This window comes from Pungitius pungitius, chromosome 3, assembly GCF_949316345.1.
Source record: "Pungitius pungitius chromosome 3, fPunPun2.1, whole genome shotgun sequence".
NCBI classification, from domain to species: Eukaryota; Metazoa; Chordata; class Actinopteri; order Perciformes; family Gasterosteidae; genus Pungitius; species Pungitius pungitius.
Window position 1 is genome coordinate 24858876 of NC_084902.1, and position 15065 is coordinate 24873940.

Sequence of the window (15065 nt, forward strand, 5' to 3'; positions counted from 1 at the left end):
GCTATTACAGTAATGGGTATCAGCGATTTATTTATTGGTGAATAAGTCAAAAGGATCTTTAAAACATCTTTAGCGGTGGAGGGAAACACACACACACACACACACACACACACACACACACACACACACACACACACACACACACACACACACACACACACACACACACACACACACACACACACACACACACACACACACACACACACACATAGTTTAACCTTACCGGTAGAGACGTGAAACTGCTGTCTTTGATTTCTTCTCAAGTGTTGGATCAAGTCGGGTCGGCAACAGAAATAAAAAGGAGGGGAAAAAAAAAGAAAAATGCAAGTCAGGTGGGAGGAGCAGAACATTTGAGGATACAGAACAAATCACAGGTGTGTTGGATGAAGCAGGAGGAGCTATTGTTGCAATGATGAGCTCCCAGACCGGTACCAAGTGTGGCCACAGCAATTGCATTTCCTTTCTATCGCGGTCCGAGGCTTTGATTCTGCTACGATCTGCCCTGACGTCCACATAAAGGCGGAAAATCGGCCCTTTCAGGTTCATTATCTCGTGAGGATGTATGTTTTGTTCATTTTCCTATTTTCAGTAAGCCAATGCCAACATGCTGCAGGTTATGTTCACCAGGTGTCTCACTGTGCCTCCTGTCCAGTGAGCAAAATTCCAACGCTATCGTGCAAGGGGTCTCTACATGCCGTCCTCTATCATGAGGCAGGAGGGACGGAGACAATAGCTGACATTACAGTGCATAACACAGAGAGACGGACACAGAGAGAGAACTTCAAAAGATAAAGTGAGGGAACATTCCTTGGTCTCTCTTCATGAAGGCATCCACATCATCCCATGTGGTTGCCACCCTGTCATTTACTGTCCTGTTGTTCCAGACTATTGCGACATGTTGAGGATCACGATTGAGCTTTATGATCTCAACATATACGTTCAGGGTGTGATCATGTTGAGACAGGTTTTTCACTTCTGCGTACCAACGAAAGGCACATACGTTATGGAAACTGGGAGGAACGCGATGGTATGAGGGGAAAAAGGATCTCCTGATCCTGGATTAGTGGTTCTATTGGCGTAACAGAAAATCCTCAAACCTATTAATCACCATGATAGACTTGTCCGTTAGCCGGTGCTGCTTCAAGCCTTTTGGCTTCTCGAGCTGGAGAGCAATGGGGAGCTCTGTGTGTGTGTGTATGTGTGTGCGTGCATTGTAGAACCCTGAATAACTGCTGCGAGTTCCTCAGAAGAGAGGTCGACCAATAGAAGCCAAACTTGATTGACAAGACAGAGATATTCCAAAAGGCAGCTTTCCATTGCGCTCCGCGTCCGACGTCCCCCCCCCCTTCTCCCTCTGGTTGCATAGCCAATTTTCCATTGTCTTAATTCTCCCATGGCCTCATTTCGAATTCAGTTTTAACTTCACAGGTACTGTTAAAGTGCAGGACGAACAACACCATCTTGTATTATTTCTGAAGCAGAAGTATTTTCTGGAGTGCATGTCAAACTTGTTTTTTCTTGCAGTGTCAGGCCGTACTGGGACACTCTCCCACTAATAATGCTTCCACTTTTGGTGTCTAGGACCACATCATGTAACCCTTGCTGGCCCTTGGTACACTGTGTTGTCTGGCCACGTTGTCTGGCCAGACAACACACACCACTCAGTGGTACACTCAGTTATTTTTACATTGTCCCGATGGTAGACTTTTGTGCAACGCAGAAACACACGTCCCAGAGGAAAGTATTTCCTAAACTTTCTCAAGGAGCTTGCGGTGGCGGGGCGTGGTTGGCTCAGCTGCAGAGGGGGAGTGGTTCAGGGGAACGGTGCCGGTAGGTAATGAGCGCAGCTGAAAGGCATATTGACTGATTGGCGCTCAGGGCCGAGGAGCGGACTGACAGCGGGCAGACCACCGGGCAGCGGAAAAGAATCTCGAAATAAAGTCTGTTGCCAACTCGACCAGTGTGTCCATAACGAAAGAACCAGCGCAGACAACTGCCACGGAGCTCTAATGCTTCACATGACGACAATTTCTTGCAAAGATTGCTTCAGTTGGAAAATTGCTCCTCTTTGTGTCTGCTGTTATATTTCAGGGGTTGTAATTTGCAGTTGTGTCGGACAGCCTTGTTTAGCAGCTGTTATTTTGAGATGCCGTTGTGTGCTGCTTGACGTATTGTGGATTCCAGCCCAATGTTTGGGTCCCTTAGTTCCTTGGTGTACCCCATGGAATAGAAAAACAACTACACGATGGCTTACATTTTGCCTGGGGAGCAATAAAGGGGTTAGGTGTCTTGCTCAGGGTCACTTTGTCATGACACACAGAGCAGCCGGGATTTCCATGCGCCACCATCGTCCATATTATCCTGCATCGGCCCTTTGTTCCATTCTGTCTGGTCATTTTGGGTCACGGAGATGGAATGAGGATGGTCAGCCAGTGATGTAGAAACTATTTGGCACAGTGCTATTGTGACAGAGGCAGAGGGAAGGGAAAGTATGCAGAGAAAACGGTTATGGACACTGTAGTAAGTGTATACTGTACGTGACTGGTTGGTAAGACAAACTAAACACTGCTACGGTTTATGGACACGTCGTCATCTACCGTGGAGGATCTGAGTCCTAGTTGCCTTTTTGCTGTGTCATGCTGATGTGGGTCTAAAGCCCGAGCACAAAGGCCTCATGCAGCCACCACGACAGACAGAAGCCGGCGTAGCTATAAGGCGGGCAATCGTCGTCATGGGGCGCCGGAAAAACAAGTTAGAACGCCAACAGTCAAAGCAAATAAGTTCATTAGCAATGATGCGTTGGTTTTTGGGTGTGTGCCCCGCTGAGGTAGAGTGAGGTAGTCACATAATACATACCTTCTGGGTAATCCTTATTTCACACCAGCCTGGAACGAGATGGATCATTTCTTCTTTTTTGATGATGTCATACGTGATGGGTAGATATGGCTCAAGTTGAGATTTCAAATAAATAAAATCATCAGCAGGGACATTTTTGTGTGATTAAGAAAAGTACACCCTTTGCTCGCAGGTGGGAAAGCATTTTACGCGTGTAGCTCCAAGAATTTTGGGTAGTTTAAAATGCCTCACGTTTTTTCTTTATCTGATGGCTTAGTCTGACACACACAGCCAGAGTGAGCGGCAGACAGGAACCCGAGGGCTTACGGGGTGATTTTTGGAGTGAGTCCAACAGACACTCACCACTTTTGAACTCCAAACACAAACATACCAACAACGCAGGAATGTGCAGCCTATAGGGGGATCTTCTGTCCTTACTTGTATGACAAGGTGTTTCTCTGTGTGCCGTATGAGATTTCTAGTTATAACCCGTACATTTTCCTCGCATCGCACTGTGTTTGGATGCAATTAAAGATGTCCTAAGCCACTTTTTAAACTCTTGGTCCTCTGACAGACCTCAGTAGGGGTGGTGGCAGATGTACCGCTTGACAGGTTTTGGGCGACCTTGGGTCTGTGATTTCTATTGTTCAAGAAATAGATCTAACGAAACAGCCACCAATCGCTGGTCTTATGCAAGTACGGGGAAAGATTTTAACTGTGTGTCCCTCAGAAACCATGAATGACGGCTGTCGCCATAATGAGGAGGTCATACATCAGAATTGCTCAAGGTGAAATATTTAAAAGCCGTCATCAGAGGCAACAAGAGATTCTAAGATTCTTCCATTACAACAGTCACCCTTCAACAACCACTTATTTGGTGGAGTAGCCGGTGCGGAGTTCCTGTCTCCTAATGACCCAATTGGATTCCTGAGTGGTAAACCAAGGGGCCGCGATCAACGTCTGCAGTCCTCCAGGCAGCTCACATTCTTTTGGGAAAACTCTGCGGATTGCAAGGAGAGCTGAGGAGACGGGCGGATAGAGGCGTAATGGAATGAGGCATGTGTTTATGTTTCTTTGGCAAGGGCAAAGCTGGCTTTTTACACTGCATGTTGGACATTTCTAATCCCTTCCATAGTTTATCGACTCTGCAGCGCAAACGTCCTGTCAAGACTTAGCTGGACAGGAGATCTACGATATGCTCATAAGTCAAAGCAGAAAAACAGTCAGTGGAAACTTTTTTTAAGACCCGAGGGAGAGTCCACTTCTGTGGTCCAAATCTATGCTTATAACTTCACTCTCCTCTGCTGGGGAGCATATAAAAGCCTTTGTGTGGTTTCTGTGCTTTTGCTCTGATCCCATACTAGTGACATGAGCGGTTCGCTTTGAAATTAGCTACGTGATCAAAAAGCAACCCTCTGCGTGCCATCTGCGTGACAAAACTCTTGCGCGGAGAAAACTTCACGCTGCTTAAGTTCTCCTCAGACATCAAGGAAGCAATACAGGAAACTCTCTGGCTGTACTCTGACACTTCATCATCAGCGTCATGACACGTCGAACCGATCACAGTGAATGAGCGAATTAATTAAGAGTAACAAAGGGAAGGGGGAAGGAAAAGAGGATGCACAGAAAACGACCTATGTCCTCGCACATGCATGAGGACATACTTTATAAATCAACAAGTATTTCTACTCTAATCAAGTATAAGAGTAGAAATGACTCATTTAGGCTTTTGGGGGAACTTGGTAGGCCGTTGCCCTGGCTCAAAGGCACCCTGTGCCATGCAATGAAGTCAACGAAGTCTTCACACCTTTCATGTCAGAGAATGAGCATTCAACCTGTATGTTAGGTCTTGTTTATTATTCTTCTGGATTTAAAAAATAGGTAATACTAGAGAGATTAAGGCTGTAGATTTAAGGAAATAAACACTCTTCTACGTGTTTTGACAGGCCGGCACATACGCGCTGACTTAGTGCTCTTGCCTACGGCTCTTTGCAGGTTTCGCTAGATTTACAGTTGCCCCTGCAGGCTTTTCACGATCCTTCCCCTTGTGATGAATTGGCTCAAGACACAATAGGAACCCGCTGTCCCCAGACAGATCTCTCTCTTCAAAGTGATGGAGCTCTTCCAGACCAGTAAAAAACAGCTTTTGGGAAGTTCTAGTTTAGATTTGGCACCCTCTTGAGAGAAGATATGTGCACAGAGTCTTCTTTTCAATACACTGTGACGCTGTGACCACGAATCAATCAAAAGAAGAGCGAGAAGTGTCCTTGCATGGCTGATTTGCCTCGTTGAACTCGATAAAAGACAGTCCTTACTTGACCTTGGACGGCATCCCAATGCTCAAGGCTCTTGCCAAATGATTTTCTTCTTCTCTTGACCTTAAAGGCCTTTTTGCTATCTAAGCTGTTAATAGCCCGCCTTAAAAGGAAGAAGCGGTTTTACTCCAAACGAGGCTCCTAATTACAGCCGTAATAGTGGCTATAGTTCAACTTAGAACATGTTCAGTTTAAACACGCAGCAGCTCAAACAAGTTAGTCCAACTATTTGTGGCAACCAGTGATTTTGTGGTATGCTGCCCTGGGAGGAGAAAATAAAAGATAGAAGGTTAGAGAGAGAGGGATAAAAGAAAGAAAAAGTAAAAATACATGCATATAAATCCGTCTGGAATGCCGTGTTGGAGAATGCATGACGGAAAAACAATGGAATCGTACCCTGCTGGGAACACAGGAGCTTAGGAGACAGACACCCAGACAGCGGTAGGAGATAGCGGATAAACTTCCCACAAAAATGATGCTTAACCCTGGCAGACAACAAGAAAAATCCCACAGACGCCTTGAGTTACCATAAGAATGTATGGTATAATGTGACTGAAATATGAACCTGCAACAACAGTGACATGAAAACAATAGCTGAACATAAAGGGTCACACCTTGAGTAATGTATTTGGGTTGTTTTATTTTATGTAATTTTGACGCTGAATGGAAATTTGTTTTTGGTGCTCACTACTTTGAAAAGTTCCATTGACTTAACGCAGACTGTTTTTGATTACATGCCGTTTGATGCTTTTTAGGGAGTCCATTCGTGCTTTCGTCTCCCCCTTCCTCTTCCTCCACTGCTGGTGTTGCCCCGAACGCCGCAGAGCTCCTTTCCTCTGGGAGGATGTTCGACAGGAAATGGAACTGGCCCGGGCATCCCTCGCGGGGGTTTCGGGCAGCCAACCTATACCAAAGGCGTGCCAGCTTACGGCTCGGGCCAAGACCACCGTGAGAAAATCTGTCTTCTACATCCTCTGGGAAATGAAGACTGGGCCTGCCCTTCCCCTGCTTTGGTCTCAGACAAAATATTTTTAAAAAGGGTGGAAAAAAAGAGCACCACTATACCTCCGAGCAACGTATCGCTGAGGTGCAGCAAGTTGCAGAGCGAAGGGCGAGGTCAACGACGGAAGAAGACGTTGTGTGACTTTGTCGGGCTCCTTTTGGACCGAACTCGCAGGCGGCGCCGGTCCAACACTTCAAGTGCAAATTCTTGCACATGTGTTGGAGGCGTTTGCTTGCCCCACTTTAAGCTCAAGGTGGTGCTGCAAAAGGACACCTGCTGCTGTTGCTCAGTGAGGTGTGCAGCCATCCCATTAAAGCAGCTCGCCTGTCACTGAAAAACAACCTATCGCCATCTCGTTACACACCCTTAAGCAGCAGGCTGTGATGAACTGTGGAGGACGTCTTTCGCTTTATCTTCAAGAGAACTCAAAATGTCCGTGTCATAAAATAAGACAAAAGTTGGCAGAAGTTGGTCAAACCCTTTGTAGGTTTACTGTTTAATTTGGCTAATAAACAGTTTCACTATATGATTCTTGTGTGTGTGTGTGTAGGTGTGTGCGTGTATTTTACCTTTGTGAGATGCGTCTGCGTTTATTTCCGAGTACGAGTTCAGAATTTGACATAAGATCCTCCAAAAAAGTCTGCAGCCGCACTGCCGGGTAGCCTGCACATGCATCACCTGACGAACCATGTGACCAGTAAGCTCCTGTGTTTAACATCGACGCGCAGACACACACACAGGTCTCAGGTCATTGCTACGGTGGAAAAGTTTCCTTGTATATCCTGTTTGTCAGCGCGCTGTAAATATGAGTGAAGGGTGCATGTATGTGTGTTAAACTGCTGCTTTTTTTTGGAACACACTAACACAGACCACCAACATCCCTTAAAGGTGGTATGTGGGGTATGAGGGGGTATGAGGGAGCAGAGGGAACGGTTATCATCCCCCTCTTTTATTCTTGTTTTTTTTTTTTTCCTTGAACAACCTGACACATGCATTTTAAGAAAAACTTGCAAAAGGTAAATCTATAGCATGTTTAATAAAAAAGCAGCTTCTAAATAAGTCAATAAAAGGTTTTTCTCAAGTGGAAGATTTGAATATATAATATATATATGAAAATATATATTGACCTATATATATATATATGAATGAATCAGCAATCATGAACATAATGAATGAACTCATAACTGCCTCCGATTTCTGAAAAGTCAACACTTCCTTGTTGATCTGTTTGAGCAGCCAAGCATGAGTGAATGTGCACACATTGTGACGATCGTATTGTTGTCCCCTTCCTGTAGGTGGGAGTCCACCCTCGCACACCTGCATCATCCACACCTCCAACGCAGGGCTTCCTTTGGGCAGACCTCTTTTGGGGGACGAATGGTGACGGAGTAACACGCGGGACCTATCAGCTGCCTATCCATGGGCAGCAGGGCCGGACCGGTGAGTGCTGGGTTGAGGTCTGGAGGGTGTGGGACGAGGAAGCGGAAAGCTTCCAGGCAGCCAGGAAGCTCTTTATGCGGTCACACACACACACACACGCACACTCATGAAAACATACTGTTGCGCGTTGCTCTTCTACCAGACAACGGGAGCAGCTTCCTCTTTCACACACACACACAACGAGCCAATATCAATACGCAGACATTTTTGATCTGCGTTGGGTTGTAAGCACAGCCATAGGAAGCTTGGAATTCTCCATTTGGCAATTTGTTTTGATAAAAACAGGGCCCCACCGGATGTGAAACCTCATGAATAAAAGCTCCCATAAATTGCAGAAGCTGCAGAAGTCTCCTAGCGGATTTCACTTTTGCATTTAAAGAAACACAATGTTGAATAAATCTGGTCAATCCCACTAGGGGAAGTGAACCTTTTAGTCATAGCCTTCAGCATGCCACCCAATATTAATCATTTTGAACAAATTAGTAGTAGACTCATGAATGAGGACTTACAGCATTCAAAATTACCATTTATCAGTTCAAACCGACCAGAATCCCTCTCTGGCCGGCCTTCTACCTAATTACATTCAACGCCATTAAATGCGCATATATTACATTATCTGCATCCAGATCGAAGCCATGACGGTGACTGACACGGAGATGTCACGTAGGTGGTTTCAGTACAAGGGTCTCAAACTGCGCCCTGTCTAAAGTTGGAATGGAAGGAACTTGAGCTCCTCAAGGTCAAAGACATCCTCTTGCATTATGTTGTCTTGTTGTCCATTGTCGAACTGTCTGCTGTCATGCACCAACCGCCAAGTCAAATTCCTTGTACGTCTGACATATTATGGTAAAAAATGTTTCCTGATACCGGATCCTGAAAGAGAATATCTTTGAAACAATCAGCTGTTCCCCAGTCCCATGAAGCTCGATGAATGCCTTTGTATCTAAAGTTCGTATCGCTGTGTATGTGCGCTTGGAGTTCATACGCAACAGGATTTACGAAGCCTCGCCACTACTAAGCCTCTAGCCCCCCAGAGCACCTGCTGTCAATAAAACAAAGGATTAACAGGGGGTCCCTGCTTTGGACCGCCACCAGAGCTGCTCCCACCCAGGACGTCCCAAGAATGCTTTTCATTCTCGTCCAGCCAGGATAATATGTGCAGACACAAAGCAATATCTGATAGCTGCCCCGATCTCTCCTCTTTTAAAAACAATATTTTCTCTCTTTTTTCCGAATCCTGTCCATTCTGTCCCCTCCTTTCCACTTCCCAAACCAGACACCGCATCTGTTGATATGGAGGAAACGTCTCTCTGGTGAGATGCCGCCAGCCGCCCCGACTGTCCTCTCATTTTCCTCCCTCGCTTTTCTATTTCGCCTGGCCAGGTCAGAGACAAAAGGCGCGTACTTTCATCCTCAACTCGTCTCATTCTTTTTCTCTCTCTCTCTCTCTCCCTCCCATGCCAGAAAACACCCAGCTCGCATTATCCACGGGCCGCTTCTTCATTTCCTACACCCATCATGTCATGGCCCCACGTTTAAAAGCATGGCATGTATATATATTCATGAAAATATACATTCAAATGTGGTGTTGATGCTGAAACGACAGACAAAAAAAGGCTTGGCGTCAGATAACACTGACCAATGCCATTCCCAATCATTTCCCTACGACATCACTTTGCCTAAAGAGGAAGTGTGGTAATTCCCCTTCTCTTTTTATCAAGGTACGGTTTGTTTGCTGAAGACGAAACAAGGAGTTTTTCTGCATTCATCAACCTACCGTTAACATCATGGTGGGCTGAGGTGATTCTGGCCTTTTTTTAATGCATTTCAGTTTTATAACCCTTAAAGCAAACACTCCCGGTGAAATTCTATATTAAAAGTAAACAAAATAATTATTTTTATCATTTAGACACTTTAAAATAGCTCAACTATATTGCATTTCCAAAATGACCATCGATACCCAGGTGTGGTACTAAAGGGGCTTTGAACTCACTCTTTGAGTCTTGCTCTGCAGAATTTTTTTTCACGCTCATTAAAAAAAGGCCCAGCTGTGTTTCGATACAGTCACAGCGCAGTCCTCCATACGCCGTGGCTTTAGTCTGGCAGATTGTTTTTGTAGAAATTTGAATGAGGGGTGATGAGGGGTTGTGGGAGGAGGCCTTTGAAAGCAGCAACCATTCATAATCACATTTAATAGCAGGGAGTCTGACATGGGCAGAGAAAGTCCAGCCGTGTTGATCTTTAATGGGCAGCTCTGCGATGGTTCATTGTCTCCCACGGAGATAGGATCTGTGAGAACCTCCCAGCGACGTCAGCCGGCTGGCTGCAGAGATAAGCCTGCACGCTGACCCCTGCGCGCGATCTTCAGCGTCACCCTAAAAGCTCAATTAAAATTCTTGAAGCACTTCCTGCCATCAGTTGTGTCTTAAGCTTGACGAGCTAGAAAAGCCGAAGAAATTCTTTCAAGAGCATGTATCAGATATCAATATTCAAAAACCGGGATTGCACGGGAGGAGAGAGCATGAGCGCACGTCCATTAAAATCAAAAAGTGCGTGTGACTAATATTTAACCAGTGCGGACAGACAGCCACGACCCCTCTCATCCGATTCAGCTCGACTTCGGGACCCTCCCCATCGCCATTGTTGCCCTATTTATGTCTCCCTCCAATTAGACATCTGGAGGCAATCTCCGAGTTTGTGTGTCTTTGTGTGGGTGTGCGTTTCAAAAAGCTGACAGTGGAGTTTTCGGGCGGCGCGGGGGTTGGGGGCGGCCAACAGAGTTGGAAGGCGGATAAAGCCGGCAAAGAAGCGTCTTTGGCGGCCGCGCGGTGAGTCGGGTCGGTTCGCGTTTGAAGGAGAGCGATGAAAGCCCGGGGAGAACACTTTGCTACTTAGTGGTCAACTGGAGGTGATTTACGCCGCGCGTTTTTTCCCGTCGTGGCCTCCTCCTCTTTGAGGCGTGCGTGCGGCCTTCGACGGTCCGCTCGCTCGGTCACACACACACACACACACACAAAGTGCATGAATTCATTTTTTACTGCATTACCGCGTGTTAATGTCCGCTGCGGGTGCCAGACCGTCGCTCTCAGCGCCGGGATTGCGTAAGCGAGGGCCAGAGGGAGGGCGCCAGAGTGCGAGGGGCCAGAGGGCCGGGGGGGGGGGGGGGGGGGGGGGGGGGGCAGCGGCCGCAGCTGTTCGCATGCCGTCATCCTGGAAGCAACCATGACCTCACTGCGGCTCTGCCTCGCTATGAGCGTGAACTTTGCACCTCGCAGTTTAACACTCGTATCTGTGGACACGTTGTCCCGGGTTGGCTTGTTTTTTCTTTTAATTGTCTCCTCCCGGGCGCCTCTTATAAAACGAGTCCCACCGGAATGACTCGGCGCGGACACACTTGTGCTATCACGTTGAGTCATGTATGTTGTATTGATGACTTGTGATAGCCTCACTGTGCCAGATGGGTGGTTCCATTCCTTCACACACAAGAGGCAAAAATATTATTGAATTCCTCCTACGGCAGTAGCTGGACCTTATTTCTCTACCAAATATCTGTGACAAATCCATTTGAACCGCTGATGCAACTCTTGATGGATAATGTCTTGTGCAGCATATCATCGGGGGGGGGGCGGGGAGTACCTCACCGTTGCCTCGCACTCCTCTCCACCCTAGCGGCTGCGATCTGCTTATCTTCACCTCCCCTTAAAACGTTTTCAGATTCTCCCCAGCTTCCCAGGATTGCTTTCCCACAGCGCTGATGCCCTCCCCCTCCCTCCCTCCCTCCTCCCCGGACGAATGATTAGCTCGAAGCGCCAGCTTGTGGTCCTTCTCGATCGAACCCGCCGCTGCGTTCGGGGGATCTTCGCGGTGCGCTCGCCGGACGCCCGTCTATCAGCCGGTTAACCGCCTGGACTCTGGTTGTTTATTGTGCGTTAAGAGGGAATTCCTACAAAGGTGTGAGATCCTTCACATGAAAGGGACACGCGGGTAAAAAGTCAACTCGGCTCCGGGCGTCCGTCACGTGAGGCGGGCTCCTGTGCGGCGGGCTCCTGTGCGGCCCTGAGTGTTTACTCAAGCATTCTTTGCATTTTCAAAAGGGCTCAAACATGATACGGACCAAAACACGTGGGTGGGGTTCAAGCTGATAATACGACATGGCCGGATTCAACCGAAAGGGAGGCCGGAGGGGGGGGGGGGGCACTTCTTGTTGTTGAGTGTCTGGGTCTCACGGTCACTGACCTCTGGGGGTGAGGGGTCAAGTGCTGTCTGGCTGGCTGGCTGGCTCACAGTACAGTGGACACTTGTGACAAGTGCTTGAAGGGATCGGGGGGGGGGGGGGGGCTCTTTGTCGCATCTATCAACGTACTCTTAAGTGCGTGTCGACAAAGATTGATGACAGGAAGTCGGTGGATGACATCGGCAAACTGTCACCAACCGCCCCTGCCCCCCCCCCCCCCTCCCGTTAAAGGGCCCGGTGTGCTCCGACACGCGGACACACTGACAGCCTGAAACAGCCGCGCGGGAGAACCCACCGACTGGCCTAAAAGGGCAGATAGCTTTTCGGAGAAGTAGGTCAGTGCCGGGGGGGGGGGGATGCGGGGGCGGGGCGCAGATTTGGCAACAACAAAACGGCAATTAAGACTACCGCTAATAATACATTTAAAGGGGCGTTACAACACTAATGCTGTCCCCAAATGACTGTTTAATGGGATCAACAGCAAAGTAAAAGCAGAAGCGTGTCCCTTGTGATGAATCCAAATGTATGACTGCAGCATAATTTCACTTTGAGTCATTGCCCACCCCCCCGCCGCCTCGCCCTTCGCACAGCATCCTGTTTACTATTGAATATCTGGTGTCAGCTGGTTGGACTTCCAGCTTGTCCCTGAGTCATCCCTTGACCTGAGTAACGGATCTCAGGATGAAAGCTCCACGCCGCTTTGTGTCAAAGAGCATCAGCCGTACGTCACACGGAGTCTCTGAGCCGGGAGGTGTCATGCGGGGGGATATTATTCCACGCAACAGCATTGAAAATTCTGTAAAAATAAGGCCACGCCCAACTATGTTGATAGGTCCTCGGATGAATAAAGGATGTGGCCGAGTAATCAGTAAAGAAAAGCAAATCTACCAAACTGGACATTAACGATATCATTTTCCAATAGGTTTTCATCTAGGATGCCGCTATTAGATAGAAGTGAAGGTGGGAACACAGACCGTTGCACCTGGAGGAGCGAGAGGCAACAAAAACAACAACAACACGGGTTTGAGAATGCAGTCACAGGTAAACACACAAAAAAGGGACACTTTTTTTTTCTTCTAGGAAAGTTGCAAAAACAACACGTGTTTGAGCGCCTGGTGTACAGCTATGTAGCACATGCTCGGGAAGGAACGCTCAAGTCTGACAGGACACACACTGCAAGGTGGAAAATGTGAGAAATCCCCACACGCTGTTGAATCTTACCTATTTTAAACAGGGAGGGAGAGGGAGAAGGTGTTATGAAATCTGTCATGCCTCATGGAGTCAATCCCTTCGCCTGTGGATGCTCTGGTGATACACTGTGAAACGGTGTGAGCTGCTTTGACAACAGCAGGAGTTTGTATATATCGCTGTGGCTCGGGATCGCCCAAGAGAGGGGTGAGGGGTGAGGGGTGGGTGGGTGAGTGGGGGGGGGGGGGGGGGGGGGTTACAGCATAACTGCTAGAGTGCAAACTATTCGCGGTTTACCGTCTCACTCCCTTTTCTCCATTCGTCTCCGTCTGTCATTCCCTCTTCTCGCCCCCCCCCCCCCTTCCCCCTTCTTTTTCCATGCTTGTTTTTGGTGAAAGTGCTCGTTTTCCTCTCCTCTCCTGATGCGTCTCATCCTTTGCAGCGGAACACGAGCGGAGAAGTCAACCCCCCCCCCCCTGAAAACTCTCTCCTTGTGCCCTTCTCCCCGGTACTTTTCCCCTCGCCTCTCCCGCCTTTCACTTTCACCTCCATCCCCTCGACTTGGACTTCTCCGGAGCCAGATTTCTGTCCATTTTTCCTGTGCAGCAGGAAATCTAATCACGCAGGGAGTGTCTGAAACATACTGTTCGGGGCGAGAGGTTAGCTGCGGCCAGGCAGGCACCGGTAAAAAACCTTCACAAGAGGGAAAACATGGAAGAGGTGTGGATGCGTTTACACTGGACACCCTTTTGTTTATGTAAGGGAAGACACACAAAAGGGCCACAATTTTACTTTTCTCAGCCCCCCGCCTCATGCGATTCGGCTCTGTGGCGCGCGATGATAAAGGAGCATTTTGTTTGGTTGTTTTTCCCGTCACTGCGATAATCTTCATCACGGAGATTTGGGGCGTGAAGCAAATCGACAAAACGATTGCATTGGACTTATGAGTGAACAGAAGTACCTACCATCTACCATGCAAACCCCCCATTATTCCTTTTCCCATTGCTTTTGGTGTCCCCCTAAATAAATGGTTTAGACTGAGGGCTCCTGACTCAATGGTCAGGATCCTGCCATGGACTTGTGCCATGGAAAAGAACGGCAGGTGCCGGTGGTCGGATCCTCTGTCAGAACGGCACAAGCCGATCTCAGTTGGGTATTCAGTGTGTTAAGTAATATTTTGTTGCTGGGGAGAATTGAGCACACTGCTGGATAAATGAGTTGAGTTACAGATCAATAACTGTTTGCTGATTTTTTTATTATGTTGCGACCCCATTTTTTGGAGTTTTCTTCAAGAATTAAAAGGTATCACGCAGTGAGTTCTTGATAAATAAATCATCATTTCGTGAGAGAAGCAACCCTTTAACACAAGAACAGGGCACATGGAGTGGGAATTTCCCTCAGCCTCTGCTGCTTTGATTTGAATCTTTTTTTATTAACATAGAAATGTCCAAAACTCTGAAATTAAAAGCAAGAATTAACTCAACCAAATAAATAGATAACCTTGCCATCATAACAGGATTTCCCGTGTCTGATTCATATGTGCATTTGTTCTCTGTCGCTCTCTGTGTCCATCTTGCACGTATCCATGTATGTGTGGGTGTCTTTTAGCCCCTATCTACCTCTTGTCAGGGATTCCTCCCTGTCTGTCAGCAAAGCCCCATTAATTATTACGAATGAGGGATATCACACAGAATCTTCTCTGTCAGCGCCTTTTGATGAAGCCTTTACGTGTTTGGGGGGCGGACAGATTTGTAATATCCAAAAGTACATCCAACACAAACATGACCTTCTATAGATAGCAAACAAACCCATTACAGCCCCAGGGTCAACGCGATGTTGCGTATTTATATCCTCTTTACCACGTCTTACGCGACACGCTCAGTTGCCATTAAACGTCTCTCAGTTGATGGAAAATGAGAGGAGAGTGATGAGAGAGTGATTAGGTGAATGAGAAAGATCCACCGGCGGTCCTCTCTGCCTCCAATTTGTTCTCCAAACACGACGGCCAGATGGAGGAAAAGACAAAAAACAGAGGGGTGGAGAGAGG

The 15065-nt window shown here is 47.5% G+C and overlaps 1 protein-coding gene across 1 annotated transcript in view; it reads right to left on the reverse strand.

Moving 5' to 3' along the window:
• The window catches only part of LOC119217927 (sodium- and chloride-dependent GABA transporter 2-like), a 28730-nt gene extending 15598 nt beyond the window's left edge, over positions 1-13132 (reverse strand). Inside the window, exons 1-2 of the mRNA XM_062561390.1 lie at positions 13052-13132; positions 227-258 (exon numbers count right to left, since the gene is read on the reverse strand). The gene's annotated coding sequence lies outside the window, so the exon portion shown is untranslated. The remainder of the gene's footprint in view (positions 1-226; positions 259-13051) is intronic.
• Positions 13133-15065: the final 1933 nt, after the last annotated feature.